Source organism: Aythya ferina (assembly GCF_964211825.1).
Source record: "Aythya ferina genome assembly, chromosome: 12".
NCBI classification, from domain to species: Eukaryota; Metazoa; Chordata; class Aves; order Anseriformes; family Anatidae; genus Aythya; species Aythya ferina.
The window spans coordinates 17,657,570-17,674,359 of NC_140308.1; the positions used below are offsets into that span (position 1 = coordinate 17,657,570).

The 16,790-nt window shown below is 36.3% G+C and overlaps 1 protein-coding gene across 1 annotated transcript in view; it reads right to left on the minus strand.

The window, feature by feature from the left end:
* The window catches only part of NKD1 (NKD inhibitor of WNT signaling pathway 1), a 276,856-nt gene extending 260,268 nt beyond the window's left edge, over positions 1–16,588 (minus strand). The window contains exon 1 of the mRNA XM_084533966.1: positions 16,490–16,588. The gene's annotated coding sequence lies outside the window, so the exon portion shown is untranslated. The remainder of the gene's footprint in view (positions 1–16,489) is intronic.
* Positions 16,589–16,790: the final 202 nt, after the last annotated feature.

Below are 16,790 nucleotides of genomic sequence, written 5' to 3' on the forward strand. Positions count from 1 at the left end.
CGCGGCCTTGCTAAGTTTGGAAGGCAGGCACAGGGTACTGAGGCAGGTGTACTATGGCATACCAAACCAGAATAATCAGCACATTTCAGAAAGATGCTCTTAAGCTGCAGAAGATCATTCATGGTGCCCAGGCTTCACCACTGTAGTACATATCACTGGAGAGACTGTGGGAGCCTTTTCAGTTGTCCTCCATGAACAGAATAACTGTGAAGTTAGTTAAAATGTTAAATCTAGAGTCCTCACTTTGATGTTATTTTCTCTACAACCCTTTTTACAGCTCTGAAAACTATGATCTATGATAGCAGATTGCTCCTACATAGCACCTTGCAGCAAAACATCTGCAATTGTCTCAACACTAATGAGCCGAGGCTCAAAATCCTGCCCAATTTCTACCCTGTTTGGGGTGCTCCGTTTGGGACAAAAAGGGATCCAGAGAGCTCTGTAGGCTAAGTGCTATATGGTTGTGGCAGCATGACACAGAGCCATGAAAGCACTGGTATAAGGAAGAATAAAGAAACAGTGGTACTGATTTAAGCCAAATCCACATAATCTCTGAGAGAGGTCAACAGCAGATGCATAGGGAACAGCATAAAGACAAAGCAATCATACAGTGATTCTTCAGTCTGCTAAAATCTCCCAGCCCCTAGCAATCTGTAGTTCAGGGCTACCTTAGGAACCAGGTACGGGTGTCTTTCTTTTTCTGTTTTATACTCTGTCGTGACTCTCACAGCTAAAATAAAGTTTATTCTTATATATTTTGTGAAACCAGTGAGCTTCTCCTTTGTCAGGATTGAGCCACAAGTATGTCACCGGTGATCACGTCACATCACAGCATGTCTCTCTCATCTGACAGGTCTGAAATACAATTTTCACTAGCACTGCAGTGACTTGAGTCAAATGACAGGCATGCACAGTAAAGATGACAGCAGAATTACACTGGCTTTTGCTAGAGTTAATCTAACAGGCCCAATTAAAAACATTACTAAAGTCACCTGGCACTAACTGTATTGTTGACTGCAAAATGAAATATAATCCATTTAATGGACACTTACTTTGGCTGCTGCTCCATGCTGGAGCCCTTCACATGGCATCTTTGCTACTACTGTTACTGAAGATTAAAGCTAACTCGAGTGTACATATCTGGGCTACAAAGGCACCACAACTTTGATGTGTTGATGCAGGCTAAATCTCGCTTTTCTAAGTGATATAGGTATTCACAGGTGTAAATGTTTCTTAGAGGGTCACTGGGACTGGGACACGGGGGCAATTTAGGAAATTTTTGTTCATACATCCAGTCAATATTTTCCAGTTTACTTAGACACTACTTATTGTCTTACTGAACTTGTCCTACATATTTGTTAAACTAAGAAAAAAAAAAAGTGATTGTATAAACATACAAGTTTGAAAAATAGCTAAAAATACCCTATTAACATTGCCCTTGGTAGACTCACTTTGTAAGTCAAAAATATGGAACTTCAGAAATTCAGAAATGCATTTAGCATGCTAATACACCAGAATTTTCAAACTTTCTCCCTGAATTAATAAAGCTGATACTGAGAATCTTTACACAGCGCACGTTATTCTAACTTGTACTGCATACAATGTATGTCACCAAAATAATGCCATTAATTCTTACTTCTTTGTAGTGGCACTTAGGGACTATTTGGATTAAATATAAATTTCCTAATCACCACTTCAGTGAAAAGATTTAGCCGCTGTTTTGACATGGTAGAGCATATCACAAAGTATCTTGATCCCCACTTACTAGGTTTACACAGCAATGTCTTGGGTAAGCAATCATGATACACAGACATCTGTTATCTTTCTCATTCAGACAACTCCAGAGGGAAATATTATTATACAGTGAGATTTTCAAAGGTACAAAGGGAGTGAAGTATTCAGTTAGCACTGATTTTCAGTCAGATGTCTAGCTGCCCTTTGTAGCTGCAGAAATCCTCTCTTAAATATGGTATTTTGCAAAACAATGAAACATCCTCATCAGAGGCTGTCCCTTTCTGACCAGTGTCAAAAAAAGATAACATATACGAGAGGTTCAAAGGTCTAACACTAGGGTCAAGGACAGAGATAAAAAAAAAAGGGGGGGGGAAGGGATGACTGGCAACTTAACTTCAAAAGAAAATAAGGACAGGCTAATACGACAAAGATTTTAAAGCACTGTAGAATATAACTCAGACACTGTTTTATTACCCCTTTCTTTAAACAAAACCATTGGCTCACCCAGTGAAATGGAAAGGCAACACACCTAAACCTCCATATTTTTTCCAGGTATTTTTTCCACAAGAGAGGTTTGATCAACCTCTGGCAGTGAAAAATTGAAACCTGACACCAAAGACAGTAACATTATTTCATGGAATCAGAGCATCACTGTAGGAACCATACATTAGGATTTCAACTTTCAGGAGCTTCAATTCTCTGTACTTTTCCATAGCCTTTCCTCAAAACCTTACACCCTACAGACACATCTTTAATATGATCTCTGGAAACATATTCAACATAGCTGTAAAATTGCTAGTTTGAAAATGGAGAATCTACCAGCACAAAGATGAGTATAAATTAACCACAAAAATATTTACCCTGAATGCCAGCAGATGCTACAGCTTCCCCTAAGTTCTGTGATATCGTTAAGGACCCAGGCCAGCCTATTTGGACATAACCATACCATGCTACACCAAAGTCTGTGTGCACTAGTCATTATAAAAATAAATGACAACTGCACAACACTATGTTATTACCATAACATATGTTATGTATGGTATGTAACCTAATGTATAAATATTACCACATTTATATAGTTATTACACGAGAGTCTTCAGCAGAATTCTAGGAACATAAAAAGGCAAATTTCTAAATGTTTACAGGGAATACATATCTCCTAATTGTATTGCAGCTTGGAAAAAAAGCATAAAGATTACAACAGATTTATTTCATCTTCTTATTTTATGAAATGACAAGTTTTGTTGATGAAGGCGGGAGGTACAAATATAATAAATTGCATTGAAAGATCTTTGATGAACACCTGTTCTTGATTTTAATTAATATTTAGTAAAAAAAAAAAAAAAAAAAAAAAAAAGCAAACAATGAATTAAAAATGAATGATTATTAAGAAAAGAGGAATCTGTGGTCAATAGTATTTCATGTTTTCAACAGTGACAAAGAAGAAAAGTATATAAATATTGATAAAGTTTGCTGATAACAAGTGGAGGAGAATTTAACCATACCATGAACAATTCATGCATAGCCAATTAAAAAATAGATGCAAAGAAAGCGAAATGTGAGTTCTTATATCTATGAACAAATATGGGTGGACATACTTACAGGATGGAGTACCCTGGATAGCAGTAACTCAGACAACCTTAGGGTTCTAACAGGTAGCAGGTAACCTAATAAGCATGGGCTCCCTGCCTCATTCTGTGGCTACAAGAACTGCTGAGATGATAGCTCTTCTGTTGCATGGGCAAGGAATAGTAGTATCCTTTTTTTTTGTTTTTAGATCACCACTAGCATACAGATCTTGAGGACCTACTTTTCCAAAAGAGTAAATACTGACAAACTTGTTAGTCTCTTTTCTTTCCTCCAGAGGACAGCTAAGTGTCCCTCAGCTGAAGCAAATGAAAAGAAAACTGTATAAATAGAACAATGGTTACATGCTTAAAAACATTGTGGAATGCTGTCTTTTTGGCTATTTCTTTAAAACAAAGAGATAAACATGTTTTTACAAGCAAAGTTAGTAAAGCTTAATTTAAGAATCATACCGCTGTTTTTAAGTAAGAGTAAAACAAAAGAATTGCCTTATTTTTCACATTTACAGTGCAGAACGAAGAAGCGTAACAGTTTGCTGGGAGGTCACAAAACACCTGATACACACATCTATCTGGAGTACTGTTGGGGCAGAGTGATTACTACTAAATACAGATTTAGAGGGTTCTCGGTTGTCAGGCAGATTGTTGTTGAGAATTTTAGGATGCTTAGAGTAGTTAATTAAAGAGAAGCACTGGGAGCATTGCAAGGCTATAAATTCCTCCCTCATACCTTTTGGAGCTCAGCGCTGGAACTTTCCATATGTCTGTTTTTAACTGGCATAAACTTGTTTTGACCTTAATAAGCATTTTAGACTAACATTACATGTGGATGAGGAAAAAAAAAAAAAAAAAGGGTGTGGGGAGAAGTGATTAGTCAGAGAGGCTTGCTTTAAAGCCTATGTATTGCAAAGGTCAGCACTCTTAATTTAGCCACTCATATCTTAAAAAAAGCCAAAGCAATGACAACACAAAATTTTATAATCTAACTGTTCTAAAAGAATATAAATTAATACACATTTTGCAATCAAACTAGCAAGCATTTGAAGACCAGGTTTACTGTATCTGCAGGTATCAAATGTCATAAAACACATAAATTAACAAGTCTGTAGATTATTAAATGACAGTTGAGATACCAGCTTTCCTTTTTTTATCATGGAAGATATTCCCAGGATCTGTGACATCTGTGGTGGCTAATCCCCCATAGAGAAACTGACATTAAAAGGAATTCACACTGTGGTAAAGCCATACACCATTACAATGTCAGCTATGGGTTTCCAAAGCTCTCCTGGATTCCAGGCTGTGGAGTGGAACACGAGTGAAAAATGACAAGGCTGGTTTCCAATTTGCATTGCAAACAATTGAATATATAAACCGTGACTTTGAACTACTTTGCTGCAGTAGAGAATTCCAACATACTGTTCAGAGGAAATAATATATTCCTATACACCACTATTCTCATCTACTTTCCTGAATGCCTTGGCTTTTTTCAAGAAACATCTTTCCAATTGATACCTGCTTCATTTTCAGCATATGAATTAAATAAGGTTTTTTAAATTGATTAAAAATGTAGAGATATCACTGTGAAATATCACCGCAAGCTCTCCAAACAGCCCACATAGATGACAAATTTACAGATAATTCACAACAGCATTTCAGAGAAGAACTGACTAAGAACAAGGAGTAAACAAGCTATTTGCCTGCACCACCTCATCCCAAGCAGTTAACAAGCTTGGTCTTGCTGCCATTCCAAACTCCTTCGCTGTTGATCTTCTATTCCTGACCTCAGAAAGCTTTCTGATTTCATCATTGAAACTTGATCATCTTGAACATGAATCCAGGTACTTCTGTTCTTGCTTTCCCTGATAAAACCCCCAAGTTAACCACTTCTTTCATCCCATTTCTGATCGTGACAGTATCATGATTTTTCTTTTTCTACCTTCTGCTTTTGGGTTGCAAATCTTACATCTCAGCATCACTTCATTCTGACTTTATCAGCTCCTTGCTTACTGTCAGCCTTCCAGGACAAACCCATGCAAAGAGTGAGTCTTCCTTTTGGATAGAAGGCTCAATGTCATTCAAGGATTCCATCATCATTTTCCCAGAAACACAACTTATACGATCAATGTAGTTCAAATGATATTCCACTATCACATGACCAAAGAGAACAAATGCAACAACTAGCTCACTTTATACAAAGCCATCATTTCAAACTGCAACTTATTCTCTGGAAGCAGCTGCCTGCTTGCAAGTAGCTGTGCTAGCAGTGGTAAACAAGGAACTGGAAGGAGCAGTGTGAAGCAAACAGGCAAGGACCCAGCACAAACTGCGTCAGACAAAAACAGAACTGCTACAAAGCCCAACTGAATTTGCATTCAGCATTTGACAGTTAAAAAGATTTCAAAGAGGAACTATTTCTGCTCCATTACTTTTAGAAATAAAACTCCTAAAAGGGACATGACCTTTAAACATCTCTGACAAGGAAACATGAGGCTCAAGCTCATCTACAACACAGGACTAACTCTTGATAGTGGCATGGCAGTAACTCCACACACAGAAACATCCAAAATACTTCATTTCTAAAGCATTAATCATACTTTCCACTAGCCTTGAAACACAACATTCTTACATCCAAAATAGCATCCCCATAGTAATACTACATATTTTTGCTTTGCTGCTATGATGAGAATAGCAATTACTGACTACACGCAGTTTCCACTTATTTAGTCAAAATTACTCTTTTTATACTGAGCATTTAATACTAGCTTATATGATAGTAAAGGTATAAATGAGAACTTTCTACAGCATATTTACCTTTCATATAAATTAAATCACCCACTATGTTGTACATCTCAACTGCAATGCAGTCCTATCATTACATATCTGTCCTATCATTTTATTTATATATATATATATATATATATATATATATATATATATATACCTTCGTATCTCACTAGACTTTCATTCTTTCAGTATGTCAAATAACTTTTCAATGAGTACTTCACCTTGAACTGTATAACACTGAGGATAAAAGCAGAACTTATTAGCAATGGAGAGAGAGAAGAAACTTCAACAAAAAGCCTAAAATAATTAAACAATTAAAATAAACATTCAAGTTACATCAGAAGAATCACACTTAAAGAAACATTGACATTCATCATTCTAAAATAAAATAACCAGTGTTAATAAAATGCTATTACATTTCCTTCCCCCACCCCATAAATCATCTCTAGACACTTTCACTGGGTGGAAAAGACTCTAACATCATCAGATCTATGGCCCAGTCCTAGCAATTTTGTTGTTGTTTTATGTAAAGCTACAGGAAAAGGCTGTTATGGCAGCAGTCTATTCTCTGATACCATCTATTTCAACAGTATTCTGTCCCATCACCCTCCTCTCTTTAAGCTGTACAAACACAAAATGAACGTATTGCAGGCTTCTCAGGATTACCAGACCTGTTGAGCACAGCAACAGTCACAGTGAAGCAGTGGTCACTGAAAGCTTCTCCTTACTGCACATAAACACAGCAGCAACCCCGGGCAGCATTATGGCTTCTGTCACACCACTGAAGGACCTCACGTCCCCCAAGATCAAAACAAGGTAAAGGAATTTTCTTATACACCATATGTTTATTCTTTGGGTTTCGTTTATTTTCAACCCAGGTACTTCATAAATCACATAAGTACAAATCTATGAACAAATAAAATTATGAGATGGAAAGTTTCCCAAGATCTTAAAAGCCTTAACGGAAGTTGATGTAACATGAGTTTTGAGTCAGTGAAAATATGATTAGGTAAAAATATAGGAAAATATTCTGAGCCATAACCTCACCAAAATATAAAAAGCTGTAGCTCCATTCTGGTTTGTATTTAGATAGCAAGCTATTTTGGGTAAAGACCATCTTTCTGTAGGCAGCTATAGTATCTAGCACAATGAGACCCTGAGCTCTGTAGCAACACAACCAGAGTACACATCAGACAGGCAGCCTTTTAGTGTGTTAGATTCTAATGTCAGTCAAAATCAAAAATGAGAATCCAAAATCCATAAAAAAGCAGCATCAGTTGTCATATAAATGTGAAACCCACCGAGCTGCTAAATCAGTCTGAAAATCACAAGTGTAAGAGACTGTTCCTTCTAGATGGTGGTGGTTTTCTCCATGAATGAATACAGACATAGATCCTCCCTACTGTTAAGCAAATGCGTATCTGATTCTGGAACAAAGACAATGAAATACAGAACTTCAGCTCCACATAAAAGCAACAGTTCCTATAATATCAGATCTGAAGTCATATCAGATATCGTTACATTTATATCCAAGTCCTAATTCTATGCAATATTACTGGAAAATCAGTGCTGACCTAAATGCTTAATAACATGTTCCAACAAAACGAGTGAAGAGGTAGCACAGCAGTAACATTCCAAGTGGTACATGCTGCACAGGAAAGTATTCCTGTTGTCCTCACAACCTCATTAGATGCGTGAAAGGGGCATCCATTCAAGCTTAACAGCTAAAATGATATACTGAAGATCAGGCATCCTCCCAGGAATGGGGTTTTGACCTACAGGTAGACTTATAAATTCCCCTCAGGGTAGCAGGTACAGCAGCCACATGCCATTAAGAGAACAGCTTGAAGTCCATTTTTTCACGGTAACAGCTGAACAAGGATGCCACCATTCCCAACACAGTTCCGCAACCCTGGCTGAAGTTCTAGAGGTTGGGCCAGGTAGACTGAGGTTTTCCTAAAATCTACCTGGGGATTTTTGGTGGAGTCACATGCAACTGAATACTGAACACTAAAAACAACCTGAGGCAGACAGAGGAACAGAGGAAAAAAAAAATAAAATAAAATGTAGGCAGCGGGGAAGTCAATAGCACAGAAAGAAAAGCATGGTAAGAGATGAGAGAAAGCTGAAAGAGAAAGCAAGGGAGCAAGAATACTTTCTAAACCAAAGGACTCAGAACCATAATTCAAGAAACTATTTGCTGCTATTTAATCCCAACCATGTTTAGATAAACAGGACTATCCACTCTGTGTGAATATGGTACACTTTTACGTATCTTTTCACATTAAAAGAAACAAAATATATATCTTCTCTTAACAGAAGCAACCTGTAAATCTCTAAATAACAAGTAATAAAGCTCTTATGCTATTAATATGCTGCATTTACGCAGTACCAGTTGTCACCAGGAATACCCAGTGTACTGGTCACTTCCAGAGAAAGAGACCCATCGTAAAACATTCTGCAAGTGTTTGGGTGATTAGCAAAGGACAGCGAAACATAAATCTACATTGGGCTAAAAATAAATAGGGAAGAAAGAATGTGACCAAATTAGCTATGGACACCAGAACTTCCAACACCTCTGTTTTGGAGGGTGTTCTTCCAAAACACCCATGGAAATGGCCAGCAATGTGTGTGATCTAATACACTGAGATCATTTATTAGAAAAGAGTAGTGGGATTTGTCGTTGCACCTGTAGTAGGTGTGACACAGAATTCACACTGAGAGGTCACTTCAGCATTTCTTTTCAGGAAAATTCTTTTATCCAAAAGGTATAATGTGCTCACTCAAACAATTCAGATATTTTGGGGACTGTGCAACAGTAGTGGAACTACCCAGAGATCCCCCTACCATGCAAACACTACCCAAGTTTCCCTCCTGTGGCCATACTCTACATGGAGCTCTACAAAATGGCTGCATAAGAAGAATCCCTGGTGGGCATCTTTACAGCCTCTGTATTGTGCAGTTGGAGTGTACGGAACTGTTTTTGTAAACTGTGGTGTTATCTTGTATTTAGTTACATTGTACAAGTCTTCTGTGCTCTTAAGGAACCAGACTCCCCTGATCAAAGAAGGAAGATCCACCACTTCTGCTCACACTGATGAGTTCTACGTAAGCAGTTCCCATCTAATAAATACACTTCCCCCCAAAAGATGATCAGTGGGACTAACCTGAGAAGTAAGGCTGACACTATTCAAAAGTATTAACTAGAATACATGCTAAAATTAAAAAGAAACCCAACAACCCAGAAGTCCAATAGAGTTGCCAACATGTTTCCCTTTCGTGTGTTCTCTAGAGGGGGAATCAAAACTGAACTGTAACCAGGAAACCAACATAATAGCATGAACCAAAGTTGCTTTCATCTAAAATGACCCAAAACGCCCTCCTGAAAAAAAAAAAAAAAAAAAAAAAAAAAAAAAAAGCTTGTCTTGTCTTCCCACACTACTGCTAAATCTCTGGGTTAAAAATCCTTGCAAATCTAATGCACTGAAGAAATGTGATGAAAATGAAATTAATGTACTTTTGTACATTTGAGGATTCGGAAGAATCCCCCTTTCTTTTGAACATATAAAATGAAAAGATCCACAACACCCAGAAGGCTGTGAATAATTATTTTTACTAACAGGACTGCCAGAAATTTTTAAACACTTACTAAGCACAAGATTTCAAGATAAAAAAAAAAATTAACTTTTAAGTTTTTTTTTCCCCAGAATCCTTTCCTCAACAGGCTTCACATAAAGAACTTATTTCAATTTTCCCCTCTATTAAAAATAAATGGCATTAATAAAGCCAAAAAGAAGGCATTTCTATTCATCTAAATTCTGTAAGGAAGCATATTTATGCAGATGGATGTAGTAGTGAACAGTACAAATCATTCAGAAGTGGGGCTGCGGCTCTTCAGTTTTGGCCTTCCTTGTGAAGGAAACAATAAGCTTGATTCTGCTCTGTTGACCTACTGATTGCAGAGGTGTCACTCAACAGCAGATTTTCACAGCTGATACAAAATACATGTTCTTTTTTACTTGTGAACTTTCAGTAGCTGAAGTTTTGCATCAGTCAGTGTAAAATGAAGGCTATGGAAAAGAACTCAGAATTATTTATAAAGAAAGCCAACAGAGAAGCCAAATTCTTCTGTTGTTTGCACAGAAGTAATCCTAGAGTAACTTGATTTCTAGAATAAAACCAAGTTTTGAATAAATCTGGGCTAAAATACTTCAGTTGTGCTAACAAATAACTTGAAAATGTCTTTTCTGCATTGTAGGCTAAGCTAAACTCTTACAGGGAGGCAGCATTTAACTGTTTCTAACTATAGCATTCCTGGTAAGAAACAGCAGTCCTGTCTATTTTGCTCTTCTCTCTGGCTATTTGGCAATTATCATAAACACCTCATCCATAGAACATGCCAGTGTGGACTGTGAAATCCTCAACTGCCAAGACTGATGTGAGAATTCAAGTACTTTTAACCTTTGGAAATCTTGATCTTAGTTCTCTTCAGTGGCAGCCAGAGCAGTCATATTACAAAAGCAGAAGTCCTGGCTGCAAAATGCCTTGAAGAAGTTTACATTTACAGAATAATGTCCTTTAGGACAAGGAAAATAATGTAATGCTTATGTCCAGTGCTTATTACAGTCTGTGCCTAATATAAAGAGGCTTGAAATCTATCAACAGAGCCTGTCAGAAGTCTGACTTATTTCAAGGTGGGAAGACTTGTGCATTTGACTGAAAAGATTATTATTTGAATAACTGTGTGTTGGCTAAGAGGAGTCATCACACCTCCACCCTTACTCCCCAGTTCAGCTGACACCAGCACACACCAGCCCAGCTAAGCCATACACTTCTTCCTTTGGTTGTAAGTAGAACGGCACCAGACACTGGTTTATAGAGCAAAACGTGCAGACCTCTGATGGTGAATTGCTGCCAAAGAATTAAGCACAAGGTGTTGTCTCTAGCCAAGTATAGCCCATGCAAATCCTCCACTACAAAATGAAATGCACTTGAAGGACAATCAAGTTAACTATTCAGCTGTGTAAAACAATAATTTCCCCAGAATACTATCATTTCCCCAGCACTATCATTTGGTTTACCTTAGAAAAACAAATGCTCTGTTTTGTTTTTCTTTTAATCAGGCTGTGAAAGGGTATAAATAAGCATCCATGATAGAATGATACAATTCTAATGAAAGTCTGGAATAGCCTGGGGAGGCTTCTAAATAAACCATTGTGCTAAAGAAATGCTATGTTTTTGTGAAATGCCTTAACACCAGACTGACATTGACAGGACCATGAGAGCCTAGGGTAAATAATGTTTCCCTTTTGAGAAAGCTGTTCTCTTCATGGTATCTTCATCCTTAATACTTATTCAGATTCCCTCTATGCCTTCTTTTTTTTTTTTTTTTTTTTTTTTTTCACAAAATAACACTTCTTTTAATCACATCAGTAGAATACACCATGACACCTGCAGGCAGGTAGGAGTGTGAGGCACTGCTGAGTCAGCCATCAGCAAGCAGCTGTAGAATATCTCCATGTTACTTTTAAAGACCTTTAGATATCTAAAGAACAGAATAAAAATGGTGATTTATATACCTGGCACCTCTTTCTGTAGCTCTCCTGAACACACTATTTTCCTAAGTGGGAAATGGTAACAAAAGCAGAAAATAATTTAAAAACAACCATTTTAGAATAAAGCTATTCTACTGCACCTCCTTCAGTTTTTAGCCGGTATTATCATTTCACAAAGCAGGATATTACAGTCTGTTCATAGTTATTGTTACAAGAGTGCATAAGTCTTTCGTGATCACGTGTTGAGCAACAATAAAAAATAAATTAATATTTTCAGCAAAAGAAGACAAAAAATAACATCTGATTTCTGATTCTTTTTGGTCATGAGGTCAGCTTAGCAATACATCTGGAAAATTTAGTTTCATTTTTTACCGTATTACTTATTGCTATGTTAGCATTAGTCTCTTCCCATGTTTTACAACATGAATTATGTCAGAATAATAATGAATACAATCAGAACACAGAATGACAGTGTTTACCTGATGTAAACATGCTCTGAAAGTGAAATTAGACTTGCTAAAATGTACATGCATAAAACTCTCTTCATTTATAGACAAGAGAGCCTACCATTCAGTATTCCTAAAAATATATGACTATATATCATGAATGAAACGTAGTTCAGCACAAAAGGAAATGATGGTGGACAAGTTCAGTGTCCAATAACAACAAAATTTTACATGCTATGGGAATATCTTACATCGTTATTTAAGCCTTCATATATTTTTTTTCCCACTTAGTTTTATTTTTTCTCATCAAACTTGGCTTTCTGGTTTTCTCATGGGTATAACAGAACTTGACAATTCCCAATTATGTGGGAGTTTTCCCCATTTGCTCTACAGCTATGAACCTTTTTCCTAAGCAATTTTACTTAAATACTTCCTATTTTTCTCCATTTCTTCCTTCAATAAAGTAAGTTTGTGAAGCAAAATCATTTTAAAGCATATTACCTGTTAAATTTCAGTAGCTGGTATGAAAAATGTATTCATATTCTTATGGTTGCTCAGATGAGCATTAGATTTAGTCAGGCAGAACTGACTAAACACTTCGTAACAACAACAATTGGACTGGTTTGAATTTTACAATCTTGCAAGCTACCAGTGAAACCATTCATTGAAGTCATAGTCTCATTGATTTTTGTTCCTCCTATTAAAAGCCAAGCATATGAATGGGGAGAAGTAACTGAAGTAACAGAAATTATATAGAAAAATCATAAAACAGTATTCATCAGTACTTCAGTTAAAAATCCCCCAAACAATCTTCCCATTCAGTGTTTTTGATGTTAACATCTTTAATCATTACGCACATCCAGAATAGCCTCTATGACATTTTGACTTGTGTTGTTAAAAGCAGATACAAGACTCCCTAAAAAGTATTTTAATAAGTATTATCATAAAACATTTAATTTAATCATAAAAATAAGCAATCTGATTGGTAATCAAAACATTAAGACTAATAAAAACTTCATCTTATTTTATTTCATAATACTTCCAAATGTTTGTTTATATCAATAATAATCACAATGCGTTTGATAAGAACTTCTTAGGCTGATAAAATAAATCCAGTGCTATTTCATCTTTAAAAAGGCATCAGACTTGTAGAGAAAATACTCATTAGTATTTTGAAAACCATGTTATGTGACACTTGCATTTAATAAGGTAACAATTTACATTTATGCAGTACCTTTTATCCCAAAGCAATTTACAACTTATAGCCAGAGATTATCACTTCATCTCCAGTGAAATTTGGCAACTGTGAAGTGTTGCTCTATACTATAAAGCAAGAATTCTGGCAGGTAACAATAAATATAAGGTTTCACTTGAAGAAGTATGACCTACATCTATACCTCAAATGAAATCAAGGAAGAATGTTAAATTATTTTTCTGAAGTTGTATTGTCTTTTTATGTAGCGTCTACCAGCAAAATCAGAAATAGATTCTATAAAAAGCAGAAAAACTTTTGCAGCACCCTCTGATAGATTATCTCAAATAAACATTTCCAGCAATATAACCAGCCCTACAAGGACTCTGAAAATGCCATCTACTGTATGGTTAAAACTTCTTCCTCTACTGCTTCCTATGCGTGTCTTTGGCTAAACAGCACTTAGGAGTAGCTTGAGATAGGGAATTACATTAAGAAACATGTCTAACTTTCAGATATTTTAATAAAGATATTTCAATAAGGACAAATTTTAAGAGAAAAAAAAAGCAACTCAAAGCATCGAAAATGCCACAATTTCCACTAGAATAATCATAGTACTTTAAAAAATAAATCTAAATTAATTTTGTCTCTGAAATACACATTTCCAATTTTTACCCTGCATCAACAAGATAAGAAGGTGTTTCTTTCAAACAAACAAACTATAAAAAATACTATGGGTTTGGGGCAAAGTTATTGGCTAACTTGTTGTAAGGTTAAACACAGACAATTTCAGTGACAATTTTGTTTTTCCAAGATACAGTTATTTGGCATGAGGGTAGTTGTGACTGAAATTCATGCTTTGGTGTATGGAAAAACAAGGGCATGTGAGTGAAATGAAGAACAGAAAATGTAAACCATTGATTAAAAAACTACCTTCTAGTCCAATAATCCCTGGAACCACCTGTCATAAGACAATGAAAAACAAAACAAAACAAAAACATAAACATGAGCTTAAAACTTCAAATAATATTGGATTATTCCTTTCTCGGTGTGTAAGACAATGTCCTTCAGAGAAATAGATGTTCAACATCAGGATGTAACATCAGGGAATAACCATGCCACTGCGCATTTAAGTTGCCTAATGCAACTCTATGCAAAATTTCATAAACCTGTTAAGCAATTTTTAGAATTAGTAGTTTTCTTTGGAGGCATGAAGACCAGAGAAGGGAAAGAAGGGCTTACAGAAACCTGCATAAAAAGTGTAGCCCCAAGGTCAGAATCTATCTCTCCCCCAAGCCTATAGCACGCTGTAATTCAGTTCACTTTCTGTTAAAAGGAAATAGAAGGAAATCGCTGCAACCAGGGGCAGATCTCCTAAGTATCTGTTGGTGACAGATCCAGGTAGATCACTGGTATGATCAATTTCATTCAATAGGATATATAAAAGTCCAGCAAGAAGTGTTGTTGTTTTCATGTTTTAAATTAATAGAATAAAGCACTGTGATCAAATCATATGGAAAGACTGGGAGAAATACTTAAAGCAGCAATGTGAATACCCTGTCAGAATAAATCATAAAGTATGTACATCCACATATATCTCAGGGTGAATTCTTCATGCACTCTGACAAGGCCATTTTGAATTGATCACATCCAGTTCTTCTTGGATAATCATGCATAAACACTTGGCACAACAACATTAATAAGCAATGACATAAAAAATTTATGTCTATCCAAACAGACTCCATCTGAGCAGTTACATGCTAAAATACTTGAATTCCTTTCTCCACTCCCTGGACCAAATTCGTTACTTTTTCATTTAAAGGTGATTAAAAAAAAAAAAAAAAAAAAAAAAAAAGGAGAGAAATAATTTATTTGTCATTTTGTACGGTTCTGTTGGCAAACCCTTTCATTAGAAAAGCAGTATAATAAAGAGAAGCACAATAAAAGTATAGTGGAGACATGTTCCTCCCCATCAACTGCATCCATATTCCCTTTGAATCCACATCATGCTGGTTATTCTTAAAGAATTTGGAAGAACTAAAATCTGTATAGAGTTTGAGTAAATCAGCCTAGTCAGAAAAATCTCTCATAGTGTTCATTTCAATTCATTTCTGCTAATCTGTATTCCACTGCATGGAATGGGTTCATCATTAAAAAAAAAAAAAAAAAAAAAGGAATTTAATCACAGCAAAAGTCAGGGAGTATTCATAGCAATTACTACTTCACATTCCCACAGCACAATCTATAAAAAAATATTTTTAAAAAATTACAGAAATAACGAAGACTTTACTATATTCTTTACATTGTAACACTAAGGAAAACTGAAGCACAACAACAACAAAAAAATATCCCTGTATCTTGTTACAGAGCACCATAACTCTCTAGTGAAACTGCAAAGAGTCATCAACTGCTCCAAGAGCCATACTCAGACAACAGAGAAATCTCTTGAAGCAAGAGAAACGGTTACCAGCTGGCATAGAAGCAACGTCTCCAAGTGTCTCTACACTACAATTCAATATGGGTCTATCCTATTGCTGATCCTGTCACCCAGCTTCTTACTGCATCTCTCAAACCTGTAAAGCTGAATGGACCTTATTCAAGAGAACTAGAAGCTTCAATGAGAGGAGAACAAATACTTTCAAACAATTCACAGTTCAGACCAGACACTGCCTAGAAATACACACATCCTGCTTTATTTTTTTAAGATAGCCTGCACTGGGTCCTTAATACTTGGGTATTGAAATAACATTGTTTTGGTTACATATAATCAGTAAACTAAAGGTTCAAGTGACCCTACTGGATGCTCTGTTTATGTTTCCATCCTCCAAGCTTTCAGAGAAAAAAATTGTGGGGGATATCACAGGAACTATAGAATTATGTTATAAATTGTGCCTCTCCCATTCCCATCGCACCTTTGGTTGTAAGTACCACTCAAAAGTTTTAGGAGATAATATCCACAGCATAAATTAATCAATAGTCTGTCACCTTGCTTGCTATGGGAGAGTGGAATAAATTTCAGGTCTGATTTATGTAAAGAGCTGTAGACTGCTGAAGACATTCCTGGAGAACACAATCCAGGATGTCATCACCCATACCAGCAAGCCTAATAGCAGCAGAGCAACCATTACGGATGACATCCTCTGAAGCACAGGAGCATGCCACATACAGTCTTACAGACTAAGCCCTCCTTACCGTTCTTACCGCCCACAGGTGAAGTTCTCGCTTCAACCATACATTCTGTGTCAGCAGAGGAACAGGGTGTAATGATACAGATAATCTCACCCAAGGCATGTCCCAGTAGGTTAGCACCTACTTGCTCAGCACCCTGGTCACCTGTTCTTAAAATTCTAGCAAGTACCTGCTACTTATTTCAGTCCTAAAGTTTCAAAGACTTGCTTTGGTACATCCATCAAGGACAAAGTCATGTCTTCAGTGCAATTTGAACAGCCCAGGCTTAAGATGTTCTTAAATTCTACTTCATATGATGGCTGTA